The sequence below is a fragment of the Oryctolagus cuniculus genome, chromosome 7 (assembly GCF_964237555.1).
Source record: "Oryctolagus cuniculus chromosome 7, mOryCun1.1, whole genome shotgun sequence".
NCBI lineage: Eukaryota > Metazoa > Chordata > Mammalia > Lagomorpha > Leporidae > Oryctolagus > Oryctolagus cuniculus.
The window spans coordinates 54,414,843-54,433,650 of record NC_091438.1 but is presented as its reverse complement, the minus strand read 5'-3'; the positions used below and the strand labels follow the sequence as shown (position 1 = coordinate 54,433,650).

Here is an 18,808-nt window from a genome sequence, read left to right as displayed (position 1 = left end):
CCGCAGGCCAGGTCGATCGCCAGATCATGCTTCGCCCCCAGATGTCACAGCCGTGTTGTCCTGGGCTGTAAACTCCAGCCACATTTTCAGATGACTTTCCGGCATATTTAAGCATTGAAGGTTTTAATTACCACAGGAGAATGGCCTGTGAAAACACATTCTTCTTCCTTCTCACTACAACATGAGAGAAATTTGAATCTTAAAAACCTGTAAGATGATATAAGAGACAAACTCTAATAGTAATGAACCACATTTTATGGTAATGTCCTCAAAAAATGAATTTAAACTTTCATTATCTCTATTACATGCGCAAACATTTAACTAAAAAGAGAGAAATATAATGGCCCTTCTAACATTCTTGGTTTATTTTAAAGACTAGTCCTGTGTGTGAAGGCCCAGGGGCACCACGTGGTGTGGGCAGAAAGCCTTCCTTTCAAGGGGGGAGATTCAGCTGAAGGGAAGGCTCAGCCAGGTCAGAAAGACCAGCCAGAGGTGAAGCTGAGGGTGATGTGGTGGTGAGGAGCAGTCTGGGGAGAGGAGGGAGGGGTTGGTCCTAGCTGGAAAGCACTGTCCCCTTTGCTTGTTCCCTACTAGCTACCCCAGTGCTTGTTGCTCCCCTGGCCCTGCCCGTGGTCTCATGACCCAGTTTATAGGGTGCATGCCTGGTGTAGCAGGGGACCTTGCTGGCTCACAGTTCTGATGGCCGTCGGGCTTGGTCACCCCGTCCTTTGCCCACTGCCCTGTACGGACACCACAGTGTGGGCCTGGGGTCCATCCCCCCTTCTCTCTGTGAGAGTGCATGTCTGTGTGTCTGTGTATGGCATCTGCATCATGTGGCAGCCAGCCTTGCCTGTAGGTGGGAGCTTTGATTGCCACCTTGTGGGTGGGGCATACGAAATCAGAAGAGACTTGCTCGAGGGATGTTTGCTTGACCTTTCCTTGGGAGTCCCCCGTCAGAAGGGATAATCACTAGATTACCTTTATGCCAAAGCAGCAGTTCCAACGCCAACCTGGTCATGTCACTCCTCACTTAGAAGCTCACTACAGGGATTCTCCCAATGCACACAGACACAGGAGAGCACCCACGTGTGACATGCAGGGTGCATAGCCCTTCGCTTTTTTATTTTAAAAAATTATTTATTTATTTATTTGAGAGGTAGAGTTATAGACAGAGAGGGAGAGACAGAGAGAAAGGTCTTTCATCCACTGGTTCACTTCCCAAATGGCCAGCTGGGCCATTCCAAAACCAGCAGCCAGGAGCTTCTCGAACCACGTGGGTGCAGGGGCCCAAGCACTTGGGCCATCTTCTGCTGTTTTCCCAGGCCATAGAAGAGAGCTGGATCTGAAGAGGAGCGGCTAGAATTTGAATCAGCACCCATATGGGATGGTGGCACTGCAGGGGAGGCTTAGCCTACTGTGCCATAGTGCCGGCCCCAGCCCTTCATGTTTTACCCCTGGATCCTGCTGTCTTTTCCAGTCCTGTTCTGCACTGCCCTCTTCCTCCCACTTCCTGGACATATTTCCTGTCTCCCATGTGTGCCCTGGAACTCAGCCACTGTTACCTCCCTTACCCAGCTGCCACCTGGGGAACTCCTGATCTGTCCCCTGAGACTCACTTTCAGTGCCACCTTCCTGGCTCACCCCCAGGAGTGGCACGCTTTATTTCTGTTCCCATTGCAGACTGCTGTTTTGGGTTGAACTCTAGTTTTGAGAAGCTCTTTAGGTCATAAGTTGTGTTTTGGTCAGCTTTGCGTCTCTATGGCCTACAAAGAACAGCAGCACTGCCAGTGCTCACCTGTTACAATAACCAGAATGATTCCTGGTATTTGTGAAATTTTATAGCCCTAATCTCATTTAATGCTCCAGATAATTCTCTCAGCTAAGCATTATTTTCTCCATTGTGCAGATGAAGAAATTGAGACTCTTTGAGGTCAGGGACTCAGTAAGGACAGAGCTGGGACTTTAACTCAAATTTGTCCTAACTCTGAAACTTGTGCTCTTAATTATTGCAGTTTTTTGGAACCTGCCTAATCTAAATTGGTATGAAAATCTCTTAGGTTGTTTTTGATAGGTAACAGTAGGAAATGAATTTAATTTTTTTTAATTTGGAAATAATTTCAAATAGAAATTTCAAGAAAAGGACAAAGAATGCCTATCTCTTGTGAATATTTTGCTGCATTCATGTTATTGATTTCTCTATTCTTTCTCTCTCTCTCTCTCTCTCTTTTTTTTAAGATTTATTTATTTGAAGGCAGAGTTACAGAGAGGCAGATATATAGAGAGAGGTCTTCCATTTGTTTGTTTGCTCCCCAGATGGCCACAATGGCCAGAGCTATGCCGATCTGAAGCCAGGAGCCAGGAGCTTCTTTTGGGTCTCCCACACAGGTGCAGGGGCCTAAGGACTTGGGCCATCTTCTGCTGCTTTCCCAGGCCATAGTAGAGAGCTGGATCAGAAGAGGAGCAGCCAGGGCTAGAACTGGCACCTATATGGGATGCTGGCATTGCAGGCGGCAGCTTTACCTGCTACACGACAGCACCAGCCCCCAGCTATTACATTTTAGACATTGACACTTTGTAAAGACACCTGAGAAAGGTATTTGTACTAGTGATTAAGATGTCAGTTGAGATATCTGGAGTCAAGAATTAAACCCAAGCATTGCAATATAGGACACAGGTGCTGGCTCAAGTAGTTGGGTCTCTGCCATCCACATGGGAGACCTTGGTGGAGTTCTCTACTCCTGCCTTCAGCTTGGCCCAGTCCTGGCTGTATAGGTAATTGGGGTGTGAACCAGTGGATGGACATTCTCTCTCTCTCTCTTTTTTTTTTTTTTGAGCACTTTAAGAAATTTTGGCCTAAGAAGGTTTTCCAGTTTTATCTTAAACCTCTCTGTACCAACCACTGAATTAGTCATTTCTTTGAGAAAACCTGGTCTCATATAGTTCCCCCTTAGAGTTTTGAAATGAGTGAGAGCTATAGGTCTGTTCTCCAGTAAACACGTTACTACATTATAATGAAAGTGAATCTTAGGCCAAGTTGTGGCACAATAAGCATTTATTAACTAAATTTTCAAATAGATTTATTGTTTGTTTGAAAGGCAGAGCGTCAGAGAGAGACAGAGAGGGATAGAGAGATCTTCCATCCTTTGGTTCACTCCTCGTATGGCTTCAATAGGCAGATCTGGGTCAGGCCAGAGCTGGAAGCCTGAAACTCCATCCTGGTCTCCCACAAGCCCCACCTCCTTGGACCATCTTTTGCTGCCTTTTGCAGGGAGCTGGATCAAAACAGAGCAGCTGGGACTCACACTGGCACTCTGATAAAGGATTCTGGTGTCACTAGTGGCAGTTTAGCACACTGCACCACAGCATCAGCCCCTGGTAACTAAAAATTTTCATATCAGAAAAGCTCATGGGAAACTGTGTTTCAGGCTTGAATCTTTGCTCTCTGATTCACTAGGTGTTCTAAACATTGCTTCCATGTCAGGTGACTAGATGGAAACCCCACTTTCCATAAGCAAGGTGCTAATATCACACCCCTACCTTCCTCCCCAAACTGGCATCAGGCGGACAAACTCCTTGAGTTCATTGTGGCTTAGGAGCAAGGAGGAGTTTTAGCCTAGGGGTTTACCACATTGGACTGTCTCACAAATTCATGCAAGGGTAAAGAAAGTCTCTAAAATGTACTGAGCTAATCCTGAATCTTGAATGCCTTTATGTCACCAGCGAGAGCCTATCATTGCCATTCATGATTGGTAGTCACCACACCACTGTTCTAGTCAGGAATAAGCAAAGTACTTTTTGTCAATAAAGACAAGGATGACAGCAGGCTGGTAGCAGCTCCCTGTGGAGAAGGGGCTGTCTGAAGAGAATGCAGCTGGGCTGGCACTGGACAATGCAGCCTTGATGAGATTGCTTGCCGTACCAGGCTGTTTATGCAGAATATCCCACTGCGTGTGCTGAGTGCTTTAAAGTGAGTGAGATCGCTGAGAAGCAGTGTCCATCCAGTGTGGCAGGCACTCAACACATTGTAACAGAATCAGATGAAATTAATACTAATGAAACCATAGTTAGGAGTCCTTTCAGATATTAAGAGAGGGCTGCTGCCCAGGAGGCTTGGTGTAAGGAGGAAGAGCCATAGACCTTGTGTCTCAGACCAGCAGGGACTGGGACTCCCTGGTCCCCAGTATTTCTCCCGGGCTGATACCCAGGAGGTTCTCAGTAAGCATTGCTGGGCTGGAGGCACAGGAGGGAGGGAAGGGCAAGTTAGCCTAGGAGAGCCCAGGAGCTGCTGCTTCCAGGGTAGAGTTGGCAGATTCAGGAGAAATGGGATTAAGCAAACTCCCCACCTCTGCTGAAGATCTTTAAAGCAGCTCTGGGAAGGAAAGAATAAAGTCTCAGATGGCCCTCACTATGTGCGGTGGTAGCTACACGTTTTTCTTATTATTCGTGTTGTAGTCCTCTGGGGTGTACCTGTGAGTGTTGTCTCTCTGGCCAATCTGTCTTTGTCAGTCTCTCTCTTTGGCTCATCTCACCCCCATGCCCCTCTCTTTATTTATTTCCCTCTCTGCCTCTTGGCAGTCTTTGTTTTTGTCTGTGTCTGTCAACCCCCATCTCTCCCATCTCAGTCTCTCTCAGGATGTATTCACCTGCATGTTTCTTCTAGGGTTAGTCTTGCTGATTCTGTTTTGCCTTTCTCCCTCTCTGACATCTGTGTCTCTGTCTCTTGCCCTCTCTCCTTCCCTTCTTCCTGTGTTACTGGTGTACCTTTCCCACTCCTGCCTGTGTGTGTGCACTGAACCACACAGACCTGCATGTGTGTGACATGACCCATCTTCATGTGGATGTGTAATTAGAGGTTTATAATTACCTGGCATTTTCTTCCTGGGGTGTAGAGACACAGGCTACAGTCCCCCTCCTATCTGGGTGACAATTATCCATCCTCAGGTGCATTTTCAAGTCCATGTTTCTCTGCTCAGGATGCAAGTTACCTGGAAATGAAATTAAAAGATATTTTATGGGGCCAGCATTGTGGCATAGCAGGTAAAGCCACTGCCTGGGATGCCGGCATCCCATATGGGTGTTAGTTCAAGTCCTGGCCGCTCTACTTCTGATCCAGCTCTCTGCTGTGGCCTAGGAAAGTGGTGGTAGATGGCCCAAGTGCTTGGGGCCCTGCACCCACGTGGGATACCTGGAAGAAGCTCCTGGCAGACCTGGCAGTTGCAGCTGTTTGGGGAGTGATCCAGTGGATGGAAGAAAATCAGTCTCTCTCTCTCATTTTCTCTCTCTCAAAAAAAATTCTATTTTGATGTAAAACATCTTGAAATCCATGAGTAGTTTTTTCATAAAACACATTTTCCATGAAGTTTTTGAAGATCCCTCAAAGTCATCTTTTGTCTCTAAGCTGGAGCTCTAAGATGTGCCCAGAGCTACTGTGGACCAGAAATGTAAAGAACTGGGGGCAAGAGTTGTGGTGCAGTGGGTTAAGCTACTGGCTGGGACACCCACATCCCATGTCAGAGTGCCTGTGATCCAGTTTTGCCTCCACTTCTGATCCAGCTCCCTGCTAACATGCATCTTGGGGGGGCAGCAGATGATGGCTCGTGTCCCCTCTCCCAAAACTCACTCAAGGAACAGCGGAAGAGTAGTGATTCAGTTAAACTTTATTGTCAAGCCCAAGTAAAGGTACATCTTTCCTAATATAACAAAGGAAAAAATAAAACAAAACAAAAAAAACACAAGAGAATTGCAGAAAACCAACAAATACTGTGCTCCCCAGAAGCTCCCTGTGCAGACAGCGCCCAGCAGGCCACCTGCCCCAGTGGCAAAGCTGCCACCCACATTTCTCCCCAGAGTAGATTCAGGAACACCTAACAAGGGCTCCTCTGCTTTACATTTTAATGTGGAGACTCATTTTTTCCTGTAGTCTTTGTAGCTTATTTCAAGCTACAAGTCCAAGGGTCCACCCTGCGTGGCCACATCCTCAGCACAAGGAGTATGGCTTACACATGAGTGCATACACTCTGTCTTGCATGTTAGAATCCAGTGTAAATGGTTTTGCAAGTGCTGGGATAGTTTCAGAGCAGGTAGCATAAGTGGCTTCGAGATTTGCTGCTTCTGCTACTAAGACAAAAGTCAGCAGAGAGGGGCCGGCACTGTGGTGTAGTGGGTTAAACAGCCACCTGCAAAGCTGGCATTCCATTTGGGCACCAGTTCAAGTCCCAGGTGCTGCACTTCCAATCCAGCTCCCTGCTAGTACTCCTGGGAAAGCAGTGGGAGATGGCCCAAGTCCTTGGGCCCTGCACCCTATGGGAGACCAAGGTGAAACTCCTGGCTTCTGGCTTTGGCTGGCCCAACCCCCAGCCATTGTGGCCATTTGGGGAGTGAACCAGCAGATGGAAACTCCCTCTCCCTCTCCCTCTCCCTCTCCCTCTCCCTCTCCCTCTCCCTCTCCCTCTCCCCCTCCCCCTCCCCCTCTCCCTCCCTCTCTCCTCCTCTCCTCCTCTCCCCCTCTCCTCCTCTCCCTCTCTCTCCCTCTCTCTCTCTCTCCCCCTCTCTCTCTCCCTCTCCCTCTCTCCGTCTCCCTCTCCCTCTCTTTCTCACTCTCTATCTCTCCCTCTCCTCCTACTCCCTCCCCACTCCCCTCTATAACTCTGCCTTCCAAATAAATAAAATAAATCTTTAAAACATATTTTAATATAAAGAGTCAACAGTGAAATGGCAGCAGAGGAGAGAATGCTGACAGGGATGAAGGAGCAGCCAAGGCCAGGGTGGTGGAGCAGCCACTCTGTAGCTGGAGTCCTTCAGGAGCTCCTGGTCTCTGCCCTGAGAGTTGAGTAATCACTGTTAACAGGGAAGGGTGGTCCCAACCAGACCTTCCGGCTAATTCCTTATCCATATTCAATTTAAGGTATCGGTCTAGGTTTTCAGTTGACCATCCGAAGTGGAAATACTGAAATCAGCCCCTGGATTGGTAACTAAGTTGATGAATATTCTTAATATGGAATCTGTTAAATAGATAATATTTGGTTCTAAATGGAAATTTTTGGTATGAAGTCAAAGATAAAAAACAAGTGTGAAGTCCTGTTGACTTAAACTCCTGGAAAGAAATGTCAAGATGGAGTCTATAGAACATTTTAGTGTAAGGATATTGCGTTAAAAATACACATTTTTGAAACTCCCACCCTGAAGCTTACTGAGTTATCAGATCTTGTAGAATTTTTTTTTCTTTTGACAGGTAGAGTTAGACAGTGAGAGAGAGAGACAGAGAGAAAGGTCTTCCTTCCGTAGGTTCACCCCCCAAATGGCCGCTACAGCCGGTGCACTGTGCCGATCCGAAGCCAGGAGCCAGGTGCTTCTTCCTGGTCTCCCATGTGGGTGCAGGGCCCAAGCACTTGGGCCATCCTCCACTGCCTTCCTGGGCCACAGCAGAGAGCTGGACTGGAAGAGGAGCAACCGGGACAGAACTGGCACCCCAACTGGGACTAGAACTCGGAGTGCCAGCACCGCAGGCGGAGGATTAACCAAAATCTTGTAGAATTTTTTAATGAAGGGTTTCAGGAAGGGTTAATGAAAGGTTAGGTAAGTGTGATTAACTTGGTATTTAATGCAAACAAACAAACAAACCAACCACCCTCATACCCCCACCCCCCACCATAATGCAGGAGTCTTGACTATTCTGAAATGAGCTAACAGTGCTTGGGGTGAATTTATGTAGCAAATTGCTGTCTGCTGTATTCAAATTATTCCCTGAGCTCTGACTCATCCAGAAAGCACCAAATATCACAGAGACACACAATTATCATGCTTAATTAATGTTTGCAACCAAAAAGTGTAAGGCTGGAATCTTTAATATCATTGCGGATATTGAAGAGCTGAAATTGACTATTATCTTGAGATTAATACATTTCCCCAAGTCATACCCTGGGGTCAAAAGACAGAGTATTAAAACAATTTGAAAAATTCACTGCAATTAATTGCTTTCGGGCTAATTTTTTTTAATGTCTTGCTTCCTTTTGCTTGCACTACTGATTGTTATAGCCTGCACACTTCACCCATTAAGTGGTAATTCAGAGTGACAACTACATTGAAATGAAGCAAGTTAGTTAATCACCATGAAACTGTTCCTGAAATACCCTGTCCAGGGGCCCCCTGATCACAGGAGGCCTCTGATTACCTGATTTTCTCCAGAAGGGAGATTGTCTTGTACAAAGCTGTGAGTGTTTTTATGGGGGATACAGGACACAGGAGGGCTGAAGTGTGGTTGGGAATTGCTGTCAGCACTGTTGAGAATTTTGAGCAGCACCAGGAACTGGCTCTATGATTGCGGAGAGCCCTGAGCTGCTGTTTGCTGTGGTCCTGCAGCCTCGGACTATGGTCCCATTGAGAGTCGGGCAAGGGCTGTGGCACGTGTAGTGTGACTTGGTGCTCATCAGAGCATGACTTGGAGCCACCAGCAGTTGATTAGCAGGCACGAACCCAGTCTTGTTTGCCCATTTGGGTTGGCCTTCCTGGATAGCCAGGGAAGCTTCTGACCTGAATGGCTATGTGGACTGTCTCCTGTCTGGGAGGGTTGAGTCGGTACTAGTGATCTACAGTGGGTTCCTGAAAAAGTCCACCTTGTAGAAGAGACACAGCAGCCAGATGAGGGTCTGGGTACCTCTGAGAGCTGCCGCAGCTGCCTCCTGGCTTGCAGGTTTGTTGATGCACTGTGTATCATCCACGTCCATTTTCTATTCCTGTGTGATCCTATATGCGTCTCTCAGTGGGTACAGTTGTGGACTAATTAAAATACTTTTCTGGGCCAAAGATAAAACCAAAGTGTTCTAGGTGTCAAACTGTCTGTAACAAAAAGGAAAACTCAGCTTCCAAGTCTTTCTCACACTCCCTCTCATGAGCACACCATTCAGTCCAGTGCTCAGCATTACATGGTGGAACCCCTGCCACATGAATACTCTTTAGGGGCAAGCGTTGTGGTGCAGCAGGTGCAGCTGTCACTGGGCCAATCCCATTTGCAGTGACAGTTGGAGTCCTCCCTGCTCTTCTTCCAATCCAGCGTCATGCCAGTGTACCTGGGAGACAGATGATGGCTCAGGTGCTTGGGCCCTTGCCAGCTATGTGGGACTCCAGGGTGAAATTCTGGGCTCCTGCCTTTGGCTTGAACCAACCCCAGCTGTTGCAGGTATTTGGGGAGTGAGCCAGAAGATGGAAGATTCTGTGTGTGTATGTGTGTGTGTGTGTGTGTCTGTCTGTCTCTCTGCCTTTCAAGTAGATGAAAATAGATGAATAAGGTGTTGTTTTTTTTTTTTTTTAACAAGGTAACTATTTGGTGGCTTCTGTGAAACAAGGACCAGTTAGGTATTTTCTGTGTGTCTTTAAACTCACAACTTGACATTTGAAGTGACAACCCTGAGATACTGTATGTGAAGAAGCCTATAGGACTGTGGCATTCACTCCTATGCAGAAAGGATTCAGCAGATAATTAATACTGGCAGACACTGGGAGGTTAGCACTTGGGATACAAATGTGCCCTTAAGGAGCCCATGGCCTCGAAGGGAGAGACAAGAGAAAACACAATTCCCCATGCAGTGTGGTAGCAGCAAGACAGGGAGACAGCGGAAAGCAGGGTGGTCAGCTCTGCTAGAGTGTCAGGCAAGACTTAATGTATATCATGGAGGATGAATGGGGAGTGGGGACGGGCAGAGTCTTAATAGTCAGCTCACATCAGATGTCAGGCCTTGAGGCAAAGTAGGATGGAAAATCTAGTTATTTTCTTAGGGTAGCCAAGATGTTCCTGGACTTCTGCAAGACAGTGATCCTGCATCATTCACGTGTGGGTAATGGGGTCGGTCACCTGCCCTGAGCCCAAAGAAGTAGGGCAAGTGCTTGTAAAAGCCGAGTGCAAATGATTGTTATTTACCATGCGCTGCCCCTCCATTAGAATGATCTGTGCCTGTCACACTTCTCAACACATATTCTGTGCAACATCAACGTACATTAGAAGAAGAAAGAGGCTGGTGCTGTGGCGTAGAAGCTTAAGCCTCTGCCTGCAGTGCCAGCATCCAGTATGGTCACTTGTTTGATTCCTGGCTGCTCCCCTTCCTATCCAGCTCCCTGCAGATGTGCCTGGGAAGCAGCAGAAGATAGCCCAAGATAGTAGTTGGGCCCCTGCAACCACCTGGGAGACCCAGAAGTTCCTGGCTCCTGGCTTCTGCCTGTTTCAGCCATTTGGAGAGCAAACTGGTAGATGGAGGATTCTCTCTCTCTGTGTCTCCCTCTCTCTCTCTCTCTCTCTCTCTCTCTCTCAGGCCCTCCTCCTTCTCTTTGTGAATATCTGCCTTTCAAATAAATACATTAAAAAAAGCTGCTGTTAAAACAGAAAAGAAGAAAGAACAGGTAGTTTAGCTCACATGGGGAAACTGAAGCACAAATTTTATGACACCAACAGAGGGGTGTGTGTCCGAGTTTGGGAGCTAATATGAGTGGGGTCCTCGTGCTCTTTGGTGTTCCTGATGTTCACCATCACCTTAAGAAGCATCCCATAATCTCTGTGTTCCAGAACAGCACAGCACTGTTCCGTGGAGGAGGAAAACACAGCTGAGGATTGTTGCTGTGTGTCATGTGCTTACACCAGGTGTCAGATGGTGAGAAAATGACGCAGATTCCTTGAAAGCAGAACTTTTAGGAAGCTATTGGATTTAAAAAAGCAGACAAGAATACCCCCCAAAAAACCACACTATGGAGGGAAATAAACTCAAAGGCAGAAGACCAGCCAAATAAAGATCACTTTGGAGATTGACTTCAAACCACAGTTCTCTTCTTCCTCGCCACCATTTGCCGGGCATGTGGGCCACGTAACCATCACTGCACAGTGGCCTGCGGCCGTCCTTTCCTGCCTTCCCCTCCTTTCTGGCGACACTGATTCTGTTACTCTTTTCCTAAGGACCGCCATGTTTCCTGTATTCTTCTGTCAAGCTATGGGTTTCCCCATAGCTCCCAGGGCAGAGCACAGGCTGAGGGTGTTTAAGCAGCTTGCTGGAGTTTCTGTACCCACAGGTGGCTGTGGGGACAAGAGCAGAGCAGTGTGTGAAAGGTAGTCTGTTATCAGTTACCTTGTTGTAAATGCGATAGCCGCCTGACTTCTTTGATGTTTGTCCATCCATATTTTTTTTTTTTTGTTACTCAGAAGCTCATTTTGTCTATTGAATTACATAAGCATGTGGTTTATTTTAAAGCAATACTTTTCCAAATTATATGTCTGCCATGTCAAGAATGGTTGATTTGATTTGGGTTCGTGATCCCAAGGGATATGCTAAAGACACGTTTTGTGACTTCCTTTAACTTTTCTTTTACGCTGCACTCAGCCTGTGGTTTTTCTACACTGTCCTAGTGGCTTCAAGTAGTAACTGTTCTTGGATGAGTCAGCCCACCTCTCACCCCTCAACTCCAGGTCTGCCCATCCAGCTTGAATCCAGTGTTTTCCTGAGTCCGCTGCCCTGTGTGGCACCCACCCAGATGGTTGCAGTGTCCTTGGTGGGTCTTCCTGCACCGCGCTTGCCACCCCATCTGACTTCGGGATTGCAGCCTGAGCGGCTTTTCTTGCGCCAGTGCTTACTCTTTCTTGGGTTATGCCGTTTACTCTTAGCCTGTAAGCAGCAAGAATGCAAATACCAAACAGAAAACCTCCCAAACGCTTCATTAGTACCTGGCCAGGAGCAACTGTCTCTGCTCCTCACCCCTGCTCGGCTACCTTTCTTCCTCTTGAGAGGCTGGACGGCTCTGTGCTCACAGTTGTAGTTGCCACATGTGTGTTCCTTTCATCTCTTATGTTAGAAGGCACCTGCTACTGGTTCTGCCTTCAGTTATGCCTCATTTCCCCTGGATCTGTTTCCTTTACATGAACGAATGAATGTCCCAGTGCTTTCAAAGGGAGACCCCTAAAATCCCTTTTGAAAATAGAGTGTAATAAATGTCCAATTTGTGAGCTCATCTAGTGATTATGGTAGCACAGATAATGATTGCAAAACAAAACCAGATTTAGATAGGTCAACCCAAGAGACTGAAAATATTTTGCCTTTGTATTCTTCCTCTTATGGTAATGTATGAGAAAGAAAAATGTCCTGCTTTTGCAGCTTTCAATTGATTTTTCAATTTGAGATGAATTAGTATAAAAAGAACATCCATTCGGTAGCTTTGGAATTTGGCCTGTCATTAGGAAAAAAAAAATAGGAAAATCATTACTTTAATAATCTCTAGCCCAAAGGGACTTTAGTGACTTACACATTTGCGATTTTTAAAATAAAAAACATACTTCTCCAGAGTGTTATACTCATGATCGTTATGTTTAATTTCTAATGTCCTGGTGATGTCCTGATTTGAGATTTTCCCTGCTCCTAACTATTATTGACTAAAGGATCAAGAAAATGAGTTAATGGAGCCAGAGTAGCTGGTCAAGCTGCTGCCTGCATTGCCATTATCCCATCTGGGCACCAGTTTGTGTCCTAGTTGATCCTCTTCTGATCTACTGTCTGCCTGGCCTGGGAAAGCAGTGGAAGGATGGCCCAAGTCCTTGGGCCTCTGCACCCATGTGGGAAATCTGGAAGAAGCTCCTGGCTCCTGGCTCCTGGCTTTGGATTGGCGTAGCTCTGGCTGCTGAAGTCATTTGGGGAGTGAAACAGCGGATGGAACACCTCTCTCTGCCTCTGCCTCTGCCTCTGTGTAACTTTACCTTTTAAATAAATAAATAAATCTTAATTAATAAAGAAAGAAGAAAAGCTGGTGATGGAGTCTGTCCCAAGGTCACTTCCCTCCCAAATGTTAGAGGTAGGTTACATATTACCTTTCCTCAGATATTACGGGGCACTCTGTCCTAGCGTATATTTTCAGAGTTTTTTTAAAATAAAACTCTTTACAGTTCTCAGAAAGAGCAGTGAGGGAGGGAGGCAGTGAGGTGGCCCAGGGGAGTGGTACAGCAGTGTGTGGCTACCAGAGCCACCTGCACAAAGGTCATGGCAAGGGTAGTAGTGGCCTTAAGCCACCAGAACCTAGGCAGCAAGGAATCTGCATCTACTGAGTGTGGCGAAGCTGCCCTGCCCCCTCGCTCTGCTTGCCACCAGCTGATATTGCCCACACACAGCCCATTTGGGATCAGAGACGCTGTGGGGCTGTGACCTTGGCCAATGATAGTTCTATATCTGAGCTTGGACCAAGATGTGGGTGCTGGCCGGCGCCGCGGCTCACTAGGCTAATCCTCCACCTAGCGGCGCCGGCACACCGGGTTCTAGTCCCTGTCGGGGCGCCAGATTCTTTCCCGGTTGCCCCTCTTCCAGTCCAGCTCTCTGCTGTGGCCCAAGTCCTTGGGCCCTGCACCCGCATGGGAGACCAGGAGAAAACACCTGGCTCCTGCCTTCGGATCAGCGCGCTGCGGCCGCGGCAGCCATTGGAGGGTGAACCAACAGCAAAAGGAAGACCTTTCTCTCTGTCTCTCTCTCACTGTCCACTCTGCCTGTCAAAAAAGAAAAAAAAAAAAAAAGAATCAATCACCCAACATGCCAGTGAGAGACCTCTCTCTCTCTCTCTCCCTCTGTGTGTATGTGTATAACTCTGACTTCCAATTAAATAAATGAATCTTAAAAAAAAAAAAAAAAAACCTGTAGAAAATCCAGTGGAGTTGCTCCATTTAGGAACATTAAAGGGTGCTCATGGCTGCTGCTTTCCAATCTCAGACCATGTCCTCATGTTGAAGGATCCTTACCTTTCACCAATTACAGACACCCTATTTTTTGGCCATCAAATTGTTGGGAGCCAGAAAACACAGACTGTGCAGTTTACCTCTGCAAGAGAAAACTGCAAAAGAAGGCAAGACTAGAGCTAGCAGACTGTGAAGCTGGCCAGGCTGCAGAGAGCTTTTCCTGGAAGTAGTTCATTTTCATGCAAGTGGAAGCATAGGCAAAAGTGGACAAAAGAGACAAATTGAAGATCCTTGATAGCCAAGAGTCTGTACACTCTGGAATGTGCACGGACCAGTGCCTGCCTGTGTAAATACTGCTGAAGTGGACATTAACAAGTCATCCGTAATGAGGAACCCACAAAAACAAATAAGTCTGTCTGTGGTTTACAAGTTGATATTAGAAGTCACACCCCCACACCAGGAAACTAAACTTCCAGCAGAAAATGAGTTACACTGGGGCTGGCGCTGTGGCTCAGCGGGTTGAAGCCCTGGCCTGAAGCACCAGCATCCCATGTGGGTGCCAGTTCGAGACCCAAAGCACCAGCATCCCATGTGGGTGCCAGTTCGAGACCCAGCTGCTCCTCTTCTGATCCAGCTCTCTACTATGGCCTGGGAAAGCAGTAGAAGATGGCCCAAGTCCTTGGGCCCCTGCACCCATGTGGGAGACCCAGAAGAAGCTCCTGGCTCCTGGCTCCTGGCTCTTGGCTTCACTTCGGTGTAGTTCCAGCCGTTGTGGCCATCTGGGGAGTGAACCAGTGGATGGAAGACCGACCTCTCTCTCTCTCTCTCTCTCTCTCTCTCTGCCTCTTCTCTCTGTGTAACTGACTTTCAAATAAATAAATAAATCTTTAAAAAAAAGCAGCTATATCAACCTATAATATACTGGCACATACATTTAGACAGGCATTGGTTGTAAATGTCAAAAGTTGCTGATAGTCTACTCAGTTACACAAGACAGTATTTAGACTATGACCTGTTTGTTGTGCTAGCTAGCCCTTTTTACCATGGTTGTCTGATGATACTACTTTCTGGGAACTTGAAGTGAGCAAAGAACTGAGCCCACAGAGGGTAAATGATGGTATTTTGGTGTGGTTGAGGCATTGGAAGACCCAGTGGGGGAGAACAGCTCCTCAAATTTCTGGTGTCAGAGTTCAGCTCAGAAAACTTAAGATTCTGGCCAGCAGTGGAAGACCTGGAAAAAAAAAAAAGCCCTCCTAGTGTAATGTGCTTGCAAGTTCAGGAAGTATGTCAAGAATTTCTGGCTCCAGGAGCTGCTGCTGCCATTAATTTGGTCCTAAGAGTTATGACAAAACCACACAGAATGTGAAGGAACCTGGACGACACACCTCCGAAGATGCTCAGGATCATGTTTACAAACCGATGAAAAGGGACTTGTACCCCTGTTTCGTAAGATCCAGTGCCTATCAGGAACTTCTACAGGCAAAGAGAAAGGGGAAATCGCTCAGGTCAAAGAGGTTAGCAAGCCTTATTGCCTCTTGCTAAAAGGATCCTCTTGTAGCATGGAAGCAAACTGGAGTTATTTGCTACCTGAAGCAGTGGACGTTAGACCCACGATATCGAGTGACCTGAATTGTTACTTTTGTGTGTGTTCCTTATGGCATTGCTGTCTCCAAGGGACCCTCGATCTCAGTGCCCCCATTTCAGAGTATTGCCTGTTGTCTTCCTCCTACTCCGCTGCATCGGTGTCTTATCCTTTTTAAGAAGCTCAAGGGAAGTAAGACCTTTTTTATTGTTTGTTTTTCACCTCTCTTGTTAAAGCTTCTTGTAGTCACAAACTGGAAGAATTGTAAACGAAAAATATATATCAGTAAGTGTGTGTGTGTGTGGGGGGGGGCTTCAGATTTATTAAACAACAAATTAGTATAGAAAGTTCCTTTCACCAGTGTGTTCACAGTCACAGCAAGCTCATGTCTTTGTTGTCTGTTCTTGGTTGATGTTTCTGGCATTCATTTTTATGCTATATTTAAACAAAAAACACCTTTTACTCCAAATGTATCAAAGTAAATGTGTGTATTGTTTATATTGTTCTATCTTTCTTTAAAGTATGCAGAATCTAAATACATAAAACTCTTTAGATCACATAGCAGGTATGTGACTAGTTTAGACAACTTTGAGAAGTTTTTTAAATTGAAAACAAAGCACGTAAGCCAAAATCTGACAAGTTGGGGGATGCGCACTGTGGGAAGCTGCTTGTCAACACCTTTTCCTAAACCCTGGAGTCGGCGTCCCTGTGCCAGCCATCCTCAGTTCACCCATATCCTTTAGGGAGATCTGGATTCACCGTTCCTTCAGTATGGCCCCAGGTAGAGCTGCAGCTTCCACATGGATGGGCAAAGAGTGGGATACTGCAAAGGAAGAAGGAGCAAAAAGCCAATCAGCAATCTTAGACAGGTGCCTGGAGGCTGTCACATGATGCTTCTGTGTACATCCCACGGCCCAGACCTTGAGAATGTGCTCATAACCGACTGAAAGGGAGAGTGGGCCATTTTGTCTTCATTCTGAGCTGTCACAGGGCCAGCTAACCACTGAAGTTCATTGGGGCCAGTGCTGTGGCATAGCGGGGAAAGCTGCTGCCTGCATTGCCAGCATCCCATATGGGCTGCTCCACTTCTGATCCAGCTCTCTGCTGTGACCTGGGAAAACAATAGAGGATGGCCCAAGTCCTTAGGCACCTGTACCCACGTGGGAGACCTGGAAGAAGCTCCTGGCTTTGGATCAGCCCAATTCTGGCATCACGGCCATTTGGGGAGTGTGCCAGCAGATGGAAGACTCTCTCTCTCTGCCTGTGCCTCTCTGTAACTCCACCTTTCAAATAAATAAATCTCTTTAAAAAAAAAAAAGGCAAAAAACACTGCAGTTCAGTAGAAGAAAGAAGAGTGAGTATTTGCAAATAGCAGCATCTCTGCCATTGATAATGGACCTCACAGTCTGACAATAGGATCTTCAGATGAGCTCATGGTTTTGATTTTTTTTTTCTAAGCTTTTATTTATTTTATTTGAGAGGTAGAGTTACAGACAATGAGAGGGAGAGACAGAGAGAAAGGTCTTCTGTCAGTTTACTCTCCAAGTGGCTATAACGGCCGGAGCTACACCGATCCAAAGCCAGGAGCCAGGTGCTTCTTCCCAGTCTCCCACGTGGGTACAGGGGCCTGAAGATTTGGGCCATCCTCTACTGCTTTCCCAGGCCACAGCAGAGAGCTGGATTGCAAGCGGAACAGCTGAGACTAGAACCAGCGTCCATATGGGATGCCAACGCCTCAGGCGGAGGATTAACCTGCGCCACAACACTGGCCCCAGTTTTGATGTTTTCTTAACCACTTCCATTCCAAGCCCTCAAGTTCATGGTTGCCAAGGGAAAAACAGCCTATAGTTTTGTGGTGAGGGACCCAGTTAGCCAAGTGATTTCCTTGGAAATATTCTCCAAGTTGCAGTTAGGGCAAGGATGGGAAGTACAGACAAGTTAGAGATCACAAGGGTTTTCGTGCAGGTGACATTGTTTCACTTCCCACCATGCCCTTTCTGCCAGCTTTTCCTTCTCAGCCAGCATAATGGTCTGTTGTTACAATCACTCCGCTGCAGATATCCTCCACTCTGGTTCTCCTCTCCTTCCATGGTACTCCTGGAGAATCCCCAGCTCGGTGTGAGTTTAACTCTGCACCTGCTCCTACAATTAATGACTACACAGCTCAGCTGAGCCTTCAGTGTGTTCTGGCAGTCAAGCAGCATATCCCTGGAATGTGCCATTAGAGGATCATGTTTGTCCATTTCCTCAAACTTCCGAACTCCCCCTGTGCTTGTCCCCCTCTAACAGGCGGCCTCACTGTGTATGTCAATGAGCAGTAATGAAGCAGTTGGGCATTGTCAGGAGTTTCTTCTCTGCCAGCTTCTGAGCTCAGACTCTACTTCCTTCCTGTGGTGGCAGTCTCCCAAAGTGGAGCATGCGTGCCCATCACTTTTGCTCTGGCAAGTTCTTTATATCTCCTTTACTAGGTCACTCTGATAACACGCATGATGCTCAGTACTTGCCACCTTTAAAAACATGCAGTAATCCTTCGCCCTCCATACCTGAGCAGATGCTGTCCCATTTCTTGGCTCTCTTCATAGCCAAACTTCCTGAAAACATTCAGTACATACCTGCTGTCTGTGATTTCTCAGCTTCCCCCAGCTCTCCGGCATCCTCCAAGCCTCCTGTTCTCATGTGACCGATTTTTTTTTTAAAAGTATCCTGTTCATTTCCTTGTATAACTGTCATGTCATCCTGTTTGACCTCCAGGGAAGGATTCCACATACCTGACTACGCTTTTCCTTCTGAGTCAAATTCCCTCTTGCAGCTCATGTGATGGCATGTCCTCTCCCTCTACTTTTTTCTATCTCTGAGTGATCTTATTGAGTTTTCTTTAATGGTCTCATTAATTTTTATTTATTTATATTTTATTTGAAAGGAAGAGAGGGAGGGAGGGAATGGTAGGGGGAGAGAGGGCAAGAGAGGGAGGAGAGAGGTCTTCTATCCACTGGTTCAAATACCTGAAACAACCAGGGCTGGGTCAGACTGGAGCCAGGAGTCTAGAACTCAGTGCACCTCTTCCATGTGTGTGGCAGAGACCCAAACAGCCTTCTGCCTCGCAGGGTGTGCTTTGGCAGGAGGCTGGATTGGAGGCAGAAGAGCTTGCACTCAAACCAGGCCTTCTGATTTGGGATGCAGGCCTCCCAAGCCGTGACTTAACCATTGCTCCAAACATCTGTCCTTGTAGTGGGTCTCTTCTACTCACCTGTGCTCAGAAAGTGTCTTGGGTCCTGGTTGTGAGTGTTTTTCCCCATCTTAGTTTCGTAAACTCTCAGAACCTCTCCCGTGGGCTCAAGACTTGTATCTGAATGCTTGCTGGGCTTGTGCACTGAGTGTCTCACAGGCATGCTGTGTCTGATCGTGTCCCAGAACTCTGGATCCACACCACTCCCCTGGCACCCTTTGCAGCCTGCTCCATCTGAGTAGATGTTGCAACCTCCGCTGAGTGGCTAATGTTAAACACTTAGGTGACTCTCCCTTGCCTTCCTCCCCTGAAGCAT

At 47.0% G+C, this 18,808-nt stretch overlaps 1 protein-coding gene and 2 pseudogenes across 4 annotated transcripts in view; all 3 read left to right on the top strand.

Moving 5' to 3' along the window:
• The window catches only part of SLC22A15 (solute carrier family 22 member 15), an 81,308-nt gene that overhangs the window by 18,385 nt on the left and 44,115 nt on the right, over nt 1–18,808 (top strand). The window lies entirely within an intron of this gene.
• LOC127493402 (regulator of G-protein signaling 7 pseudogene) lies at nt 3–17,976 on the top strand (annotated as a pseudogene).
• On the top strand, nt 14,167–17,976 carry LOC138850299 (regulator of G-protein signaling 7 pseudogene; annotated as a pseudogene).